Source organism: Felis catus, unplaced genomic scaffold, assembly GCF_018350175.1.
Source record: "Felis catus isolate Fca126 unplaced genomic scaffold, F.catus_Fca126_mat1.0 Un_scaffold_39, whole genome shotgun sequence".
NCBI classification, from domain to species: Eukaryota; Metazoa; Chordata; class Mammalia; order Carnivora; family Felidae; genus Felis; species Felis catus.
Genome location: NW_025408536.1, coordinates 27,051 through 44,046, shown reverse-complemented (window position 1 = coordinate 44,046; position 16,996 = coordinate 27,051). Strand labels below are relative to the sequence as shown.

General features: G+C 52.7%; 1 long non-coding RNA gene across 3 annotated transcripts in view; it reads right to left on the bottom strand.

The window, feature by feature from the left end:
* Positions 1-16,996, bottom strand: part of LOC111559301 — an 82,087-nt gene that overhangs the window by 63,284 nt on the left and 1,807 nt on the right. The window contains exons 1-4 of one of the 3 annotated variants that reach the window (XR_006593635.1): positions 11,925-16,993; positions 2,928-4,737; positions 2,485-2,508; positions 856-1,307 (exon numbers count right to left, since the gene is read on the bottom strand). This is a non-coding gene — a long non-coding RNA (uncharacterized LOC111559301). Of the gene's footprint in view, positions 1-855; positions 1,308-2,484; positions 2,509-2,927; positions 16,994-16,996 lie in introns of those variants that run through there. The other 2 variants (XR_006593636.1, XR_006593634.1) reach the window with 2 other exon arrangements.

Genomic DNA, 16,996 nt, shown 5'->3' with positions numbered 1-16,996 from the left:
ACCAATTGTTGACCCAACACAGATAGGCAATCAAGGAAAGATGAAACGAAGTAAAAGGAACTCAGCGAACACAAACCCCACCTGTTTACCAGTAAAATCACCTCTAGCATTTCTAGTTTTAGAGGCCCCGCCTGCCTAGGGACATTCATGAAATGGCCATGGTATCCTGACCGTGGAAAAGTAGCATAATCACTTGTTTCCTAAATAGTGACTCATATGAATGGCCACACGAGGGTTTTACTGTCTCTTCCAATCGGTGAAATGGACCTTCCCATGAAGAGGCGGATATAGGGCAAGAAGACAAGTAGACTGATGGAGCTGCTTTAAAATGTTTTTAGCTTCACTGTTTTTTTGAGAGAGAGAGACAGACAGACAGACAGACAGACAGAACACACGTGGGGAAGGGGCAGACAGAAAGTGAGACACAGTATTTGAAGCAGGCTCCATGTTCAGAGTCATCAGCACAGAGGTGAAGCAAGGGTTTGAAACCACAATCCGTGAGACTTTGACCTGAAGTGGGAAACTTAACCCACTGAGAGGCCGAGGCAGTGCAAAATACGTCTGGCCTAAAAGGAACATCAAGGCTACATCGCCGATGAAAGGGTGCAGAAGGGGCACATGCATCATCCTCACCCGTGCCAAGGTGTGAGAAAGAACATGAGTGACACCCCTCCATCACAGAGACAGTGGCGCAATGGTGACCCCCTCCCTTGATGTGGGAGGGCACAAGTGTTAACCCCCTCCTGTCCAAAGGGGGGGAAAGCTAATGCTTGAAAACCTTTCATACCCAGGGTGGAGGAAGTACTACCTAAGCCTTACCCTACCCCTTATGTCAGTGCCAACCCTAACACTTACCTTAAGAGATGTGTGTTTCTTCAGCTGTGAAAGTGAAAGAACCATTCGTGAAATATCACATTTAATAGTGACACCACTACTCTCTCCCTAAAAGGTGGCACTGTGCATGGGTGACCATCTCACACACCAACCAGGGGCAAGGCAGAATCCTGAACCACCTCTGGCGTCAAGTAGGGTGGGGCACATTTTTGAACGCCCTCCAATGCTGAGGGGGGTTATGTGCATGTGTGAACACCCTTCCCACCGAAGTGAGTGGGGCCAAGCATGAACACTTTCCCTTGCTGAGGGAGGGTTGTGTGCCTGTACAAATGGTCTGCCTCACAGAGCGGGGGTTGTGGGCATGCTTGAACCCCCTTTGGCAAGGGGGGGGGACTTTGCACATGCGTGAACAGCATCCTGGCGAGGGGAGCGGGGAGCATACGTCAACGCCCTCCCTGGCCGCGTTTCTTCAGCTGTGAAAGTGAAAAGAACCATTCATGAAACATTCACATTCATGTGAAACATGTCACATTCAATAGTGACATCAGTACTTCCTCCCTGAGGGGTGGCGCTGTGCATGGGTGACCGACTCACATGCTGACAGGGGGCCAGGCGGAAGCCTGAACCACCTCCTGCGCTACGTGGGACAGGGCGCATGCACCAACGACCTCCCTGGCTGAGGTGGTGGTTCTGTGCATGCCTGAACACCCTTCCTTGCCCAGGGGAGGGGGGCGCATGTGCAAATGCCTTCCCTCATTGAGGGGAGCTGTGTGCATGCATGAACATACACCAGTAGGGGGGGCTGTGCGCATGCCTGTACAGCCTCCTGTGGTAGTGGGTAAGGAGCATGCATGCATGCCCTCCCTCACTGATGGGGATTGGGCTCATGTGGAAACGCCCTACCTCTTGGAACAGGAGTTTTGTGCATGTGTGAACACTCTTCTGCCAGTAGGGAGAGCTGTGCACAGGTGTGAACAGCACCCAGGGGTATGGGGCGGGGCCTACGTGCGAATGGCATCCCTCCCCTAGCCGGGGTTCACACTTCCGCCACAATGGAGGCTGTGCACATCTATGAACACCCTCCAGCGCTGAGGGGGTAAGGTGCATAGGTCAACACCCTCCCGTGCCAAATGAGTATGCGGCACATGCTTGAACCATTCCCTTGTTGAGGGATGCATGGCGCATATGTGACTGCCCTCCTTCATGGAGGGGTTGTTGTGCGCATGCATGAATACCCTCCCTCACTGACTGGTGGCTGTGCGCATGCATGAACACCCTCCCGGGCAGAGGGGGGTGGCGCAGATGCGTGAATATTCCCCCATGCTGACATGTCACATCACATAGGTCAACACCTTCCCATGCCAAAGTGGGGGGATTGTGCACATGGGTGAACGCCCTTCCGCCAGGAGGGGGGCCTTACACACACGAGAACAAACTCCCGCATTAATGGGGCAGGGTGCGTGCACAAACACCCTCTGTCAACAAGGAGGGTTGTGCGTGAGAACACCCTTCTACACGGACGGAGAGCTGTACCCATCTGTGCCGGGGGGGCATGGAGTATTAGTGAAACACCTCTCGTGCAGAGGGGGGAGCAAGCATGACCTAACCCTTACCCTAAAGCCTAAATGTAATGCTAACCCTAACCTTTACCTTAAGTGATGCATGCTTCTTCAGCTGTGAAAGTGAAAAGAATCATTGATGAAAGGTCACATTTGATAGTGGCAACAGTACTCCCTCTCCGAGGGGTGGCACTGTTCATGGGTGACACCCTCCATCACCGAGGGGATGAGGAGCATGTGTGAACCACCTCCCATGCCGAGGGAGACAGGGCACATGTGTCAACACCCTCCCTCACCTTGGGACGGGTGGTGCAAATGTGAGAATGCGTGAACGCACTTCCAAGCTGAAGAGGATGGGGCACATGTGTGAACACCCTCCCACCCTGAAGGGGGCGGGACACATGCATGAATATTCTCCCACATTGAGGGGCGGTGCTATTGCGTGAATACACTCTAGAGACGAGGGGTTGGGTGTGGAAGCACGACCTAACCCTTACCCTAACCGTTAATGGTAATGCTAACCCAGACCCTTACCTTAAGAGTTGTCTGCTACTTCAGCTGTGAAATTGAAAAGAACCATTCATGAAACATCACATTTAATAATGGCATCACTATATCCTCATTGAAGGGTGGCGCTCTGCATGGGTGACCTCCTCCCACACCAAGGTGGGGCTGTGCACATGCGTAAAAACCCTCCCTGCAGAGGTGAGCAAGACACATGCATGAACCATCTCCCATGCAGAGGTGGGGTGTGCCCATGAGTGAACACCCTCCCGACCCGACAGGTGGTCATGCACATATGTGAACAATCTGTCCTGAAGGGGGGATCTACGCATGTGTGAAAGCCCTCCCCAAAGGAAGTGGAGTGGAGCACGTGCTTCAATATTTTACCACTCTCAGGGATTGGGGTGAAAAGGTGAACACTCTCCCTTGCTCAGGATAGTGGGGTGATGCGTGAAGTCTTCCCGTGCTGAGGGGGGAGAGCAAGCATGACCTAGCTCTTATCTTAACCCCTAAATGTAATGCTAACCCTACCCCTGACCTTAAGAGATGCATGCTTCTTCAGCTGTGAAAGTGAAAACAGCCGTCCATGAAACGTCAGATTTAATAGTGGCACCACTACTCCCTTGCTGACTAGTGGTGCTGTGCACATGTGACCCCTCCAGCGCCTGAGGGGGGAGGGCACATGCGTGAACCCCCTCCCACGCTGGGGGGCAGGTTCATGCACCTACCTGAACACCTTCTCAAGCCAAGGGGGCACTGTGCTCATGCGTGAACACCTCCTGAGGCAAGGAGGGCATGGTGCATGGACAAATGCCCTCCCTCGCCAAGGGTTGTGGTGTCCATGCATGAACACCCTCGCACACGAGATGGGTGCAGGCGCATACATCAACATCCCCCCGCTGAAGGGGACTGGTTCCTATTGGTGAACACCCTCCCGAGATGAGGGGGTGCGTGGCTCATGTGTGAACGCCCTCCCACTCCAAGGGAGGGTGCAGGCATGGCCTATCCCTTACCCTAACCATGAACGGCAATCCTAACCATAACACTTACCTTAAGAAATGCCTGCTTCTTCAGCTGTGAAAGGGAAAAGAGCCATTCATGAAACAACACATTAAGTAGTGGCATCACTACTCCCTTGTGGAGGGGAGGCAGGCTGCATGCCTGAACACCCTTCCACAAGGAGGGTGGCGGGGGTCAGGTGTGACCTTCCTCCCTTGTCAAAACGGGGGTGCAAGCATGACTTAACCCTTACCCTAATCCTCAGGATAATCCAAACCCTAACCCTCATCATAAGAGATGCTGCTTCTTCAGCCATGAAAGTGAAAAGACTCATTCATGAAACGTCAGATTTAATAGTGCCAACACTACTCCCTTGCTGTCTTTTTCAATAGGTGAAATGGACCTTCCCGTGAAGAGGCAAGAACAGGACAAGACCCTATGGAGCTTTAATTCACTGGCCTACAGAGACAACATCAATACAATCAGTAGGGACAACACATCTCCCCATGGGCCAACAATTTAGGTTGGGGTGACCTCAGAGAATATCCCCTCTGAGGGATTTAGATGTACACTTACCAGTCAAAAGTACAACCTCACTTATTGATCCAAAATACATAACCAACACCTTAGGTTTGATACATGTACCCTGCTAGAGTTTCCTTTGGGGGTGGGTGATTGTTGTCTCCACATTCGGTGCAGGGTTATGAAACGGTGGTGGTGGGTGTTTTCTCCTCTTCCATAAAGAGTTCCAAGGCGACCATTTGTGGGAGCCAAGTGGTAGTTGGTCTGCTCCTGAATCCCAGTGTGCTTCAGGTTCCCTGTTGAGCATCATAGCAGCGGCCTAGTGGAAACATGAGAGATGTCAGAAGACACTCAGGTAACCAAAGATGCGAATGAAGAACCTCCTGAAATACCATCAGAAGACTATGGGACACTGCTACCATCCACAGTTACAGTCCAGTTTCCGAGAGCATGTGGGATGCTCTAGAGGAATGCAGTGTTACAGTGGATGAGAGGTGTCCGGCTGGTAGAAGAAATGCTGCGCATCCCCGATGCTGGCTGGGGAAATGTCGTATATGTTGTCAGCTATGCCAAAGATAACAAAAGAACAATGAACGAGACAGACGCCTGCTTCTTCAGCAATGAAAGTGAAAAGAGCCATCCAGGAAATATCGGATTGAAAATGCTTTTAGGTACATTAATTTTTGAAAGGCACAAAGAACACAAGTGGGGCATGGGCAGAGAGAGAGAGAGAGACAGATAGTATCTGAAGCAGGCTCCAGATTCCCAGCTATCAGCACAGAAGCTACCCAGGGGGCTCAAAACCAGAAACTGAGAGATCATGAACCAAGACGAAGTGGGACGCTTAACTCAGAGACATCCAGGTGCCAAGGAAAACATCTGAATTAAAAGGAATATCACTGCTACATGGCAGATAAAGGGAAGCAGATGGGACACATTCGTGAAGCCATCCCACACCAAGGGGGGTGCACCATGCCCTAAACCTTAACGGACACCTAACATTAATCCTAACCATAAACCTTACCTTAAGAAACGCCTACTTCTTCAGTTGTGAAACTGAAAATAGATATTCATGATTTAATACTGGCATCAGTATCAGATTTAATCCTGGCATCAGTAATCCCAATCTAAGGAGCTGTGAGGCTCATGGGTGACACCATCGCACGTAGAGGGTGTGGAGGGTCGCATGTGTGAACACACCCCTTGCACCAAAAGCGATTGGGTGGAACGTGAAATATTACCATACTGAGAGGGGGTGGGGTGACGGTGTGAAAAACTCCAGAGCAAAGCTGGAATGGGCGAGGCAAGAACAACCTACAGTCGAGAGACTGGGGCGATAGCAAGAACACAATCCCTTGAACATGGAGGGCGGTGTCCACGCATGAACACCTTCCCGCTCAAAGTGGGGATGCAAGCATGACCTACTCCTTGCCCAACTCCTAACCCTATCACTAAACAAAATCCCACCACCTAAACCTAACACCTAACCCTAACCATAACCCTAATGCTAAATCCTGCCCCTACCCTTCCCCTAACCCTAGCCCTACCTCTAACTAACCGTAAACATAAACATAACCCGAACTAATCCTAACCTTACCCTAACCCTCTAACCCTAAGCCTCTAATTCTAACCCTAAAACCCTCATCCTAACGCTCTAACTCTACCCGCTAAATCTAAAACTATAACCTAAGGCCCTCTTCCCATGGGGATCCATATCGAAAGACTAATAACAGCACACACACCAGGACCAGAAACGGTTCAGGAACACTCAGCATTGAATGTGGACATCTCCATGTATTTCCAAAGCGCGGCTGCAGCTGCACAAGAGGATTCCTGAGGCCTAAACGATGGGTGGCCCATACAGTTGTCTGGCCTTGGAACCAAAAGACTAATCCTGACCAGCACCCTCCCTTGTGTACTCCCTTCTGCCCTTTGGGGAGACAACTGCTCTGCTATGGTTTCAGTGCCTGGAACATCCTGGGACCTAACCCTAATGCTAACCAGGACCCAATGCTAACCCTCAACCTAAACCTAACCCTATCACTCACACTAGACACACCTATCTACACCAGACCAGATACAGTTGTCTGGCCTTAGAACCCAAAGATTAATCCTGACCCGCAGCCTTGTTGTGCATACCACTCAGTCATTTGTGGAGGCAACTGCACTGCTGTGGGTTCAGCGCTTGGAGCCTTGGGAACGAAGAAAACCCTAACTGTACCCCTAACCATAACTCTCAACCTAATCGTAACCCTGTTTCTAACCCTAACCCTACACTTGAGACGCACCCTTGCATGGGATCTCAGGTCAGCCCTTGGGGGACATCACTAGACTGGAGTTGCTTCAGCCCTGGTGACTTCCCTGCACCGAGCCCTAACCCTGGCTAAGGCTCCTTCCCCATGGGGACCCAATTCACAGTCTGACATCAGCACACACATGGAATTGAGAAGCAGTGCAGGAATACTTGGTGTGGAATGTGGAACATCATCATGTCATTTCAAAAGCCCGGCTGCCACTGCACTCGAGGATTCAACAGGCCTAACTGAAGAGTGCCCAATACAGTTGTCTGGCCTTGGAAACCAAAGACTATTCCTGACTGGCAGCCTCCATTGTGCACTCCGCTCAACTCTTCCAGGAGACGACTGCACTGCTGTGGGTTCAACGCCTGGAGACTCCTGGGACCTAACTCTAAACCTAACCGTAACCCTAACCATAACCCTCAACCTAAATCTAACAGTTTCTATCACACTAGACCCACCTATCTACATCAGACCTTATAGAGTTGTCCGTCCTTGGAACCCAGAGACTAATTCTGACGAGCAGCCTCCATTGTGTACTGACTCAGCCCTTCGGGGAGACAATTGCACTGCTGTGGGTACAGCGCCTGGATCCTTCTTTGACCTACCCTAACCCCAACCATAACCCTGATGATAACCCTCAATCTCACCTGACCATATATCTCACAATACCTCTACACCAGACCCACACCAGCGCATGTGCCCTCACTTCAGCCCTCGAGGGAGATCACGAGACTGGAGTCCTTTGGCCCTGGCCACATCCCTGCACTGAATCCTAACCCTAGCTAAAACTCACTCTCCATGGGTACCCAATCCCAATGTCTGACAACAGAATGCACATGGGGTCGAGAAGCAGTGCAGGATCACTCGGCGTGGAACGTGGAACATCACCATGTCATTTCCAAAGCCCGGCTGCTGCTGCATAAGAGGATTCCTGAGGTCTCCCCCAAAGAGTGTCCAATACACTTGTCTAGCCTTGGAACCCAAAGACTAATCCTGACCGGCAGCCTCCGTTGTGCCCGAGAGCATTCCTGAGGCTTACCCGAAGAGTGCCAGAAAGAGTTGCCTGGCCTGGCAACCGAAAGACTAATCCTGACCCGCAGCATCCGTTGTGTACTCCAGTCAGCACTTCAGGGAGACCACTGCACTGCTGTGGGTTCAGCATCTGGAGCCTCCTGGGACCTAACCCCAACCGTAACCAGAACCCTGAACTTAGCCCTCAACCTAAACCGAAACCTATCTCTTACACTAACTCTATACCAGACCCGTACCCTCACAAGGTTTCTCACTTAAGCCCTCCATGAAATTCACGAGACTGGAGTCAGTCTGGCCTGGTGATGTCCCTGCAATGAACCCTAACCCTAGCTAAGTCTCCTCCTCATGGGAACCCAATTCCAATGACTGACAACAGCACGCTCATGGTGTAAATCACTCGGCTTGGAACCTGGAACATCACCATGTCATTTCCAAAGCCCAGAGGGAGCTGAACAAGGGCTCTGCTGAGGCCCAACTAAGGAGTGTCCTACACCCAAGGATGGCCTTGACACCCTAAGACTAAGAAGGAATGGCACCATCCTTTGCACCCTCCACTCAACCCTCTAGGAGACCACTGCACTACTTAGGTTTCTGCACTTAAGCGCCTCCTGGAACCTACCCCTAACCCTCACCATGATCCTCGCCGTATTCCTCAATCAAAACCTCACCCCAATTCTAACACTAACCCTACACCTGACCAGCTACCGCACATGGCCCTCATTCATACTCACTGTAGATAAATGGATTGTTGTTGCTTTGGCCTTGCTTATGTCCCTGGATCTAACTCTAACCCTAGCTATTTCTCTATCCCGATGGGGATCCAATTCCTAATGCAGAGAATATCACGCACCTGTGGCCCAGAAGCGGTGCAGGATTACTCCACATGGAGCGTGGACCACCACCATGTCATGTCCAAATACCAGAGGGAGGTGCCAAAGTGCTTGCTGAGGCCCAAAAGTGGCCCACATGCAAGGCTGGCACTGGTAACCAAAGACTAAACCTGACCAGAACCCTCCCATGTGCCCTCCACTGAGCCCTCCCAGGAGACCACTGCACTGCATGGGGTTCATCACCTGGGGACTCCTTGGAGCTATCCCTCACCCTAATCATGACCCACTCCATAATCCTCAATCGGAACTTCACCCTAAGTCTAACGCTAACCCTACACGTGACCCGCATCCGTGCATGAGCCCTCATTCAGCCCTCCATGGGGGTAAAGGATTGTTGTTCCTTCGGCCTTGCTTACGTCCCATCCCTGGATCAAACCCTTGCCCTAGCTACAGCTCATTCCCGATGGGACCCAATTCCTAACTCAGAGAAAACCACGCACATGGGCCCCAGATGCGGTGCAGGCTTACTTGGCATGGAACGGGGAACATCACCATGCCATTTCCAAAGCCCAGAGGGACCTGCACAAGGGGGTTGCTGAGAACCAACCGAAGAGTGGTCCACACAAGAGGCTGGCCTTGGCACCCAAAGAATAAGCATGACCGGCACCCTCCCATGCACCCTCCTCTGGGTCCCCCAGGGAAACAACTGCACTGCCATGGATTCGGCACTTTGGGCCTCCTGGAACCTAGCCCTAACCCCAACTGTGACCCTCCCCATACTACTCAACCTATACCTCAGCCCAACGCTAATGCTAACCCTACACCTGACCCTCACCCGTGCATTGGCCCTCATACAGGCCCTTATGGAGATAATGGGACCGGTGTCTCTTCAGCCCTGCTTATGTCCCTGGACAGAACCTCACCCTATCCGTGGTTCTCTCCCAATGGATATCCAGGTCCTAATTCTGAAACACCACGCATATAGGTCAAAACCCCTACAGTATTATTCGGTATGGAAGTGGAGCATCATCATTTCGTTTCCACTGCTGGGATGGAGCTGCCCCAGGAGGCTACTGAGACCCAATGAATAGTGGCACACACAAGAGGCTGGCCTTGAAACACAAAGAATAAGTCTGAACTGAAGGCTCCCATGCAGCCACCACTCAGCCTTCCGTGGAGACCACTGTGATGCTAGGGGTTCACCGCCTGGAATTTCTTGGGCCCTAACCCTAACACTAACCATGACCCTCACCATACCCTGAACCTCAAACTCATTCCTACACTAACGCTAACCCTACAGCTGACCCTCACCTGCACACTGGCTATCATTCATCACCCCATGGAGGTAAGTGGAACGGGTTAGCTGTGGCCCCCCTTATGGCCCTGGTCTGAAACCGAACTCTATCTAAAGCTCTCTCCAGATGGTGACCCGATTCTTAAGTCTGAGGATACCTCCCTTCCAGAAGAAGAGGCGGATTCCTAGGCATGGAACGTGGAATATCACCATGTAATATCCAAAGCCCAGATGTTGCTTCAGAAGCAGTTCCTGAGGCTCAACCAAAGTGTGGCCCACAAAGGAGGCTCACCCTGGCTCTCAAAGACTAAGCATGACCTACACCCTCCCATGTGCTCACCACTGAACCCTGCAGGAAGACCAGCACTGCTGGTGCTTCAGCGTCTGGGGGACCTGGGACAAAACCTAACCATTATATTGACCAGAACCATACACATTATCCTCAACCTCACCCCAACTCTAAAGGTAACGCTACACCTGACCTGCACCCCTGCATGGGCTCTCATACAGCCCTCCATGTAGATAATGGGACTGGTGTCACCTCGGCCCTCCTTATGTCCCTGGACCGAATCCTGACCCTAGCTATGGCTCCCCCCAATGGGGATACAGTTCCTAACTCTGAGAACACCATGTACATAGGGTCCAAACCCCTGCAGTATACTTCAGGATGGAATTGGAACATCATCATTTCATTTGCACTGCTGGGATGGAGCTGCATAAAGAGGTTGCTGAGGCCCAACTGAAGAGTGTCACAATAGGATGCTGCCCTGGCATGCAAAGAATTAGTCTGAACTGTAGACTTGCATGCAGCTTCCACTCAGCCCTCTGTGGAGACCACTGCACTGCTAGGCGTTCACTGCCTGGAAACTCCTGGGACCTAACCCTAACACTAAACTTGACCCTCACCATACACCTCAACCTAAACTTCACACCAACTCTAACGCTAACCCTACACATGACCCACACCGAAGCATGGGCCCTATGGAGTCCTCCAGAACGATCACGGACTCATGTGGATTTGGCCCTATCTACATCCCTGGGCCGATACCTAACCCTAGTATTGGCTCTCTCCCATTGAGGAACAAATTCCTAAGTCTCAGTCACCACACATATGGGGCCCAGAAGCGCTGCAGCGTTACTCGCATGGAACGTGGAACATTGACAGGTAATTTCCAAAGCCCAGAGGAAGCTGCAAAAAGGGTTTGCTGAGGCCCATCCGAAGATTGCCCCACAACTGATGCTGGCTTCGGCACCCAAAGACTAAGCCTGAGGGCAACCTACCATTTGCCGTCCACTGATTCCTCCAGTGAGACCACTGGACTCCTTGGGGTACAGCACCTCGTACCTCCTGGAACCTAACCCAAACCGTAAACGTGACCATCAACATACTCCTCAACCTCAACCTCACCCCAGCTCTAAGGCTTCACCTGACACCCTACACCGGACCCTCACCCGCGCATGGGCCCTCATTCAAACCTCCATGTAGGTAACGGGATTGCTGATTCTTCGGCCTTGCTTGCCTCCCTGGACCGAACCCTAACCCTAGTTGTGGCTGAATCCCGATGGGGATCCAATGCCTAACTCTGAGAGACCACACACATGGGGCCCAAAGCTTTGCAGGATTCCTCGGCATGGATCTTGGAGCATAATCGTGTCATTTCCATTACCCACAAGGAGCTGCACAAGGGGGTTCCTGAGGCCCAACTGAAGAGTGACTCACACAAGAGGCTTGATCGAGCACTCAAAGACAAAGCCTGATCAGCACAATCCCATGTGGGATCCACTCAGCCCCTCTTGGAGACCACATCCTTCCTGGGGTTTTTGCACCTAGAGCCTCGTGAGACCTAACAATAACCATGACCTTCAAAGTACCCCTCAACCTAAACATCACCCCTAAACATAACCTACAACTGACCCGCACCCTCGCAGGGACCCTCACTTCAGCCCTCCAGGGAGATCACGGGACTGCTGTCGCTTCGGCCCTGCTTACGTCCCTGAACGAACCCGAACTCCATTTTAGGCTGTCTCCCCATGGTGACCCAATACTTACTTCTGTGCAAACCACACATGTGGGGTTCAGAAAAGGAGCCGGATTCCTCAGCATGGAACGTGGAACATGACGAGGTAATTTCCAAAGCCCAGAGGGAGCTGCACAAGGGGGTTGCTGAGGCCCAACCAAAGTGTGGTCCATATCCAAGGCTGGCCCTAGCCCCTAAAGACTAAGCCTGGCCGGCACCCTCCAATGCGACCTCCTTCAGCCCTCCAGGGAGATCACTGCACTGCTTGGGTTTCAGCACCTAGGGCCTCCTGGACCCTAACCCTAACTGTGACCCTCACAGTACTCCTCAACCTAAACCTCACTCCAACTCTAACACTAATCCTACACCAGCCCTCACGTGCGCATGGTCCCTCATCCAACACCCCATGTAGATAACGTGAGTAGTGTTGCCTCAGCACTGCTTATGGCCTTGAAGCAAACCCTAACTCAAACTAAGGCTCTCTCCTGATGGTGACTCAATTCTTTAGTCTGAGGATACCACACACATGGAGTCCAGAGGAGGAGGAGTATTACTCGGCGTGGAATGTGGAATATCACCATGTAATATCCAAAGCCCAGATGTTGCTGCAGAAGTGGTTACTGAGTCTCAAAGAATGGCCCATGATGGAGGCTTGCCCTGGCAAACAAAGACTAAGCATGACGGACAACCTGCAATATGCCCTCCACTGAGCCCTCCGGGAAGCTCACTGCATTGCTGTTGGTTAATCACTAGGAGCCACCTAGGACTTAACCCCAAACCCAATAATGAACATAACTATACACACCAACCTCACCATGAACATAACTATGAACAGAACTATGACAATGAACATAACTATACACACCAACCTCACCAACTCCAACCGTAACCCTACATCTGACCTGCAACTGTGCATGCGCCCTATTCAGCCCCCTATGTACCTCAAGGGACTGGTGTCGCTTCAGCAGTGCTTATGTCGCTGGAACATACCCTAACCTTAGCGATGGCTCTCTCCCAATGGGGATCGAGTTCCTAATTCTGAGAACACCACGCCCATAGGGCCCAGACCCCTGAAGTATTATTCGGTATGGAATTGGAACATCATCATGTCAATTCCACTGCCGGCATGGAGTTGCACAAGGAGGGTGCTGAGGCCCAACTGAAGAGTGGCACTCACGGGAGGCTGGCTCTGGCATGGAAAGACGAAGCCTGAACTAGAGGCTTTCATGCAGTCTCCATTCAACCCTATGTGGAGACCACTGCACTGCTAGGGGTTCAATGCCTAGAACCTCCTGGGACCTAAACCTAACAGTAACCTTGACCCGCACCATACCCCTCAACCTAAAGTTCACACCAACTCTTACCATAATCCTAAACCTTACACGCATTAGTGCATGGGCCCTCACTTCAGCCTTCCAGGGTGATCACGGGTCTCCTGTCCATTCAGCCCTGGCCCAAACCCAAACACTAGCTAAGACTCTCTCTCTCTCTCTCTCTCTCTCTCTCTCTCTCTCTCTCTCTCTCTCTCTCTCTCGATGAGGACAAAATTCCTAAATCTGATATGACCACACACATGTGGGGCCAGAAGTGGTGCAGCGTTACTTTCCATGGAAAGTGTCCTGAAGGGCACAGATGCTCCCAGTACCTGAAGGCAAGCCCCTTGCCTGAAGCCGCTCCCTGTGCCTGAAGGCATGCCCAGGGCCTGAAGGCATGCCCCATGCCTAAAGACAAGCCCCTTACCTGAAGGCAAGCCCCTTGCCTAAAGCCATGCCCCGAGCATGAAGCCATGTCCCATGCCTGAAGGCAGGTCCAATGTCTGAAGGCTTGCCCTTGCCTGAAGGCTCGCCCCTTGCCTGAAGTCTCCACCCATGCCAGAAGGCTCGCCCCCTGCCTGAAGGGCACAGGCATGCCCAGTGCCTGAGGGCATACCCAGTGACTGAAGTCAGTCACTCCCAATGTCTGAAGTCATGCCCAGTGAATGAAGTCACTCCCAAAGACAATCCCAGGGAATGAAGTCAAAGTCACTTCCAGTGACTGAAGACAAAGTCACTCCCAGTGAAGGAAGTCATCCCAAAGTCACTCCCAGTGAGGGAAGTCCCTCTCGAAGTCACTCCCAGTGATGAAAGTCACTCCCGAAGTGACTGCAAGTGACGGAAGTCACTCCAGATGTCACTCCCAGAGTCAGAAGTCATGCCCGAAGTCACTCCCAGTGAGGGAAGTCCCTCTCGAAGTCATTCCCTAATGACTGAAGTCACTCCCGAAGTCACTCCCAGTGACTGAAGTTACTCCCGAAGTCACTCCCAGTGACTGAAGTCACTCCTGAAGTCACTCCCAGTGACTGAAGTCAAAGTCATTCCCAGTGACTGATGTCATAGTCACTCCCATAGACTGAAGTCAAAGTCACTCTAAGTGTCTGCAGTTACTCCCAGTGACTGGAGTCTCCACTCACAGGGACTGCAGTCATCACTCCCAGTGCCTGAAATTGGCACTCCCAGTGCCTGAAGACACTCCAGGGGAAGGAAAGAGTGAGAGGGAGACACAGAACCCCAAGCAGGCTCCAGGCTCTATGCTCTCACCACAGAGCCTCCTGGGGAAGGACAGAGAGGGAGACATAGAATCCCAAGAAGCCCCTCCAGGCTCTGTACTCCCAGCACAGAAACCCCAGGCTCTGTGCTCACAGGACAGAGCCTCCAATGCCTGAAGGCACTCCCCTTGTCTGAAGGCACTCCCCTTGCCTGAAAGGCACCAGCACTCTCTAAAGGCATACCCCATGCCTGAAGGCATGCCCTGAGTCTGACTGAGCTCCCTGTGCAGGATGGGGCATTCCGTGCCTGAGTGTCACAGGCGCTCCCCTTGCCTGAATGGCACAGGACCTCCACTTGCCTGAAGCCGCGCCCCATGCCTGAAGCCGTGCACCATGCCTGAAGCCACTCCCTATGCCTGATGGTTCGCCCCATGCCTGACTGTGTGCCCCATGCCTGAAGAGCACAGATGCTCCCCTTGCCTGAAGGCACGCCCCTTGCATGAAGCTGTGCCCTGTGCCTGAAGGCGCTCCCAGTACCCTGTGCCTGAAGGCGCTCCCATGGCTGAAGGTGCACCCCTTGCCTGAAGATGCTCCCTGTGCCTGAAGCCACTCCCTGTTCCAGAAGACATGACCCATGCCTGATAGAGCTCTGTATGCCTGTAGGCAAGCCCACTGCCTGAAAGCAAGCCCCTAGACTGAAGCAGCACCCCATGCATAATGCCTCGCCCAGTGCCTGAAGGCACACCCTGTGCCTGAAGGCATATTCCATGCCTGAAGGCACTTCCCTTGAATGAAGGGCACAGGCACTCCCTGAAGGCGCATACCATGCCTGACAGCGCACCCCTCGCCAGAGGGCGCCCCGTGCCTGTAGCACAGACTCCCCCTGTGCCTTAAGTTGTGCCCCATGTATGAAGCCGCTGGCTGTACCTAAAGGTGCTCCCAGTGCCTGATGACAAGCCCCATGGTTGAAGGTGCGCCACGTGCCTAAAGACGCTCCCTGTGCCTGAAGCTGCTCCCCGTTCCTGAAGGCATGCCTCTTGCCTGAAACAGCTTCAGGTGCCTGTACTCAAGCCCCTTGCCTGAAGGCAAGCCCTGTGCCTGAAGCCTTGCCCCATGCATGAAGCCCCGCCCAGTGCCTGAAGGCACACCCCTTGCGTGAAGGCAAGCTCCATGCCTGAAGGCTTGCCCCATGCCTGAATTTTCACCCTGTGCCTGAAGGCTAGCCCCCTGCCTGAAGGGCACAGGCATGCCCAGTGCCTGTGGACATGCCCAGTGATTGAAGTCAGTCACTCCCAATGACTGAAGTCTTTCCCAGTGAATGAAGACACTCCCAAAGTCACTCCCAGTGACTGAAGTCAAAGTCACTCCCAGTAAATAAAGTTACTCCCAAAGTCACTCCCCGTGACGGAAGTCACTCGCAAAGTCACTGCCAGAAACAGAAGTCCCTTGCCAAGTCACACCCAGTGAAGGTAGTCACTCTCGAAGTCACTCCCCGTGACAGAAGTCACTCCCGAAGTCACTCCTAGTGACTGAAGTCACTCCTGACGTCACGACAAGTGACTGAAGTCAAAGCCACTCCCTGTGACTGATGTCATAGTCACTCACAGTGACTGAAGTCAAAGTCACACTCAGTGTCTGCAGTTACTCCTAGTGACTGCAGTCGTCACTCCCAGTGCCTGAAGGAACTGCAGGGGAAGGACACAGAGAAAAGGAGACACAGAATTCCAAACAGCCTCCAGGCTCTGTGGTCTCAGCACAGAGCCTCCCGTGGAAGGACAGAGAGAGAGGGAGACAGAATCCCATGAAGCCTCCAGGCCCTGTGCTCCCTGCACAGAGCCTCCACTTCCTGAAGCCGCTCACCATGCCTGAAGGCACTCCCTTTGCCTGAAAGGCAGAGGTACTCTCTGAGGGCGCACCCCATTCCTGAGGGCATGCTGTGAGTCTCAATGAGCATCCTGTGCATGATGGGGCATCCCTTGTGGAAAGGCACATGTGCTCCCCTTACCTGAATGGCACAGGAGCTCTCTGTGCCTGAAGCCGCACCCCATGCCTGAAGATGCTCCACATGCCTGAAGGCAAGCCCCATGCCAGAAAACACTCCACTTGACTCAAGGGCACAGGCATTCCCTGAAGGTGCGCCCCATGCCTGACGGCACACACCAGGCTGAGGGCGTCCTGTGCCTGATGGTGCGCCCTGTGCCTGAAGAGCACAGAACTCCCCTTGCCTGAAGTCACGCCCTGTGCATGAAGCTGCTCACTGTACCTGAAGGGGCTCCAAGTGCCTGAAGACAAGACCCATGCATGAAGCCCCGCCTAGTGCCTGAAGGCACACCCCTTGTCTGAAGGCAAGCACCATGCCTGAAGGCTTGCTCTATGCCTGAATGGCACAGGCATGCCCAGTGCCTGAGGGCATGCCCAGTGACTGAAGTCTGTCACCCCCAATGACTGAGTCATGCCCAGTGCATGAAGTCACTCCCAAAGTCACTCCCAGTGACTGAAGTCAAAGTCACTCCCAGGGAAGGAAGTTACTCCCAAAGTCATTCCAAGTGATGGAAACCTCTCCCGAAGTCATGCCCAGTG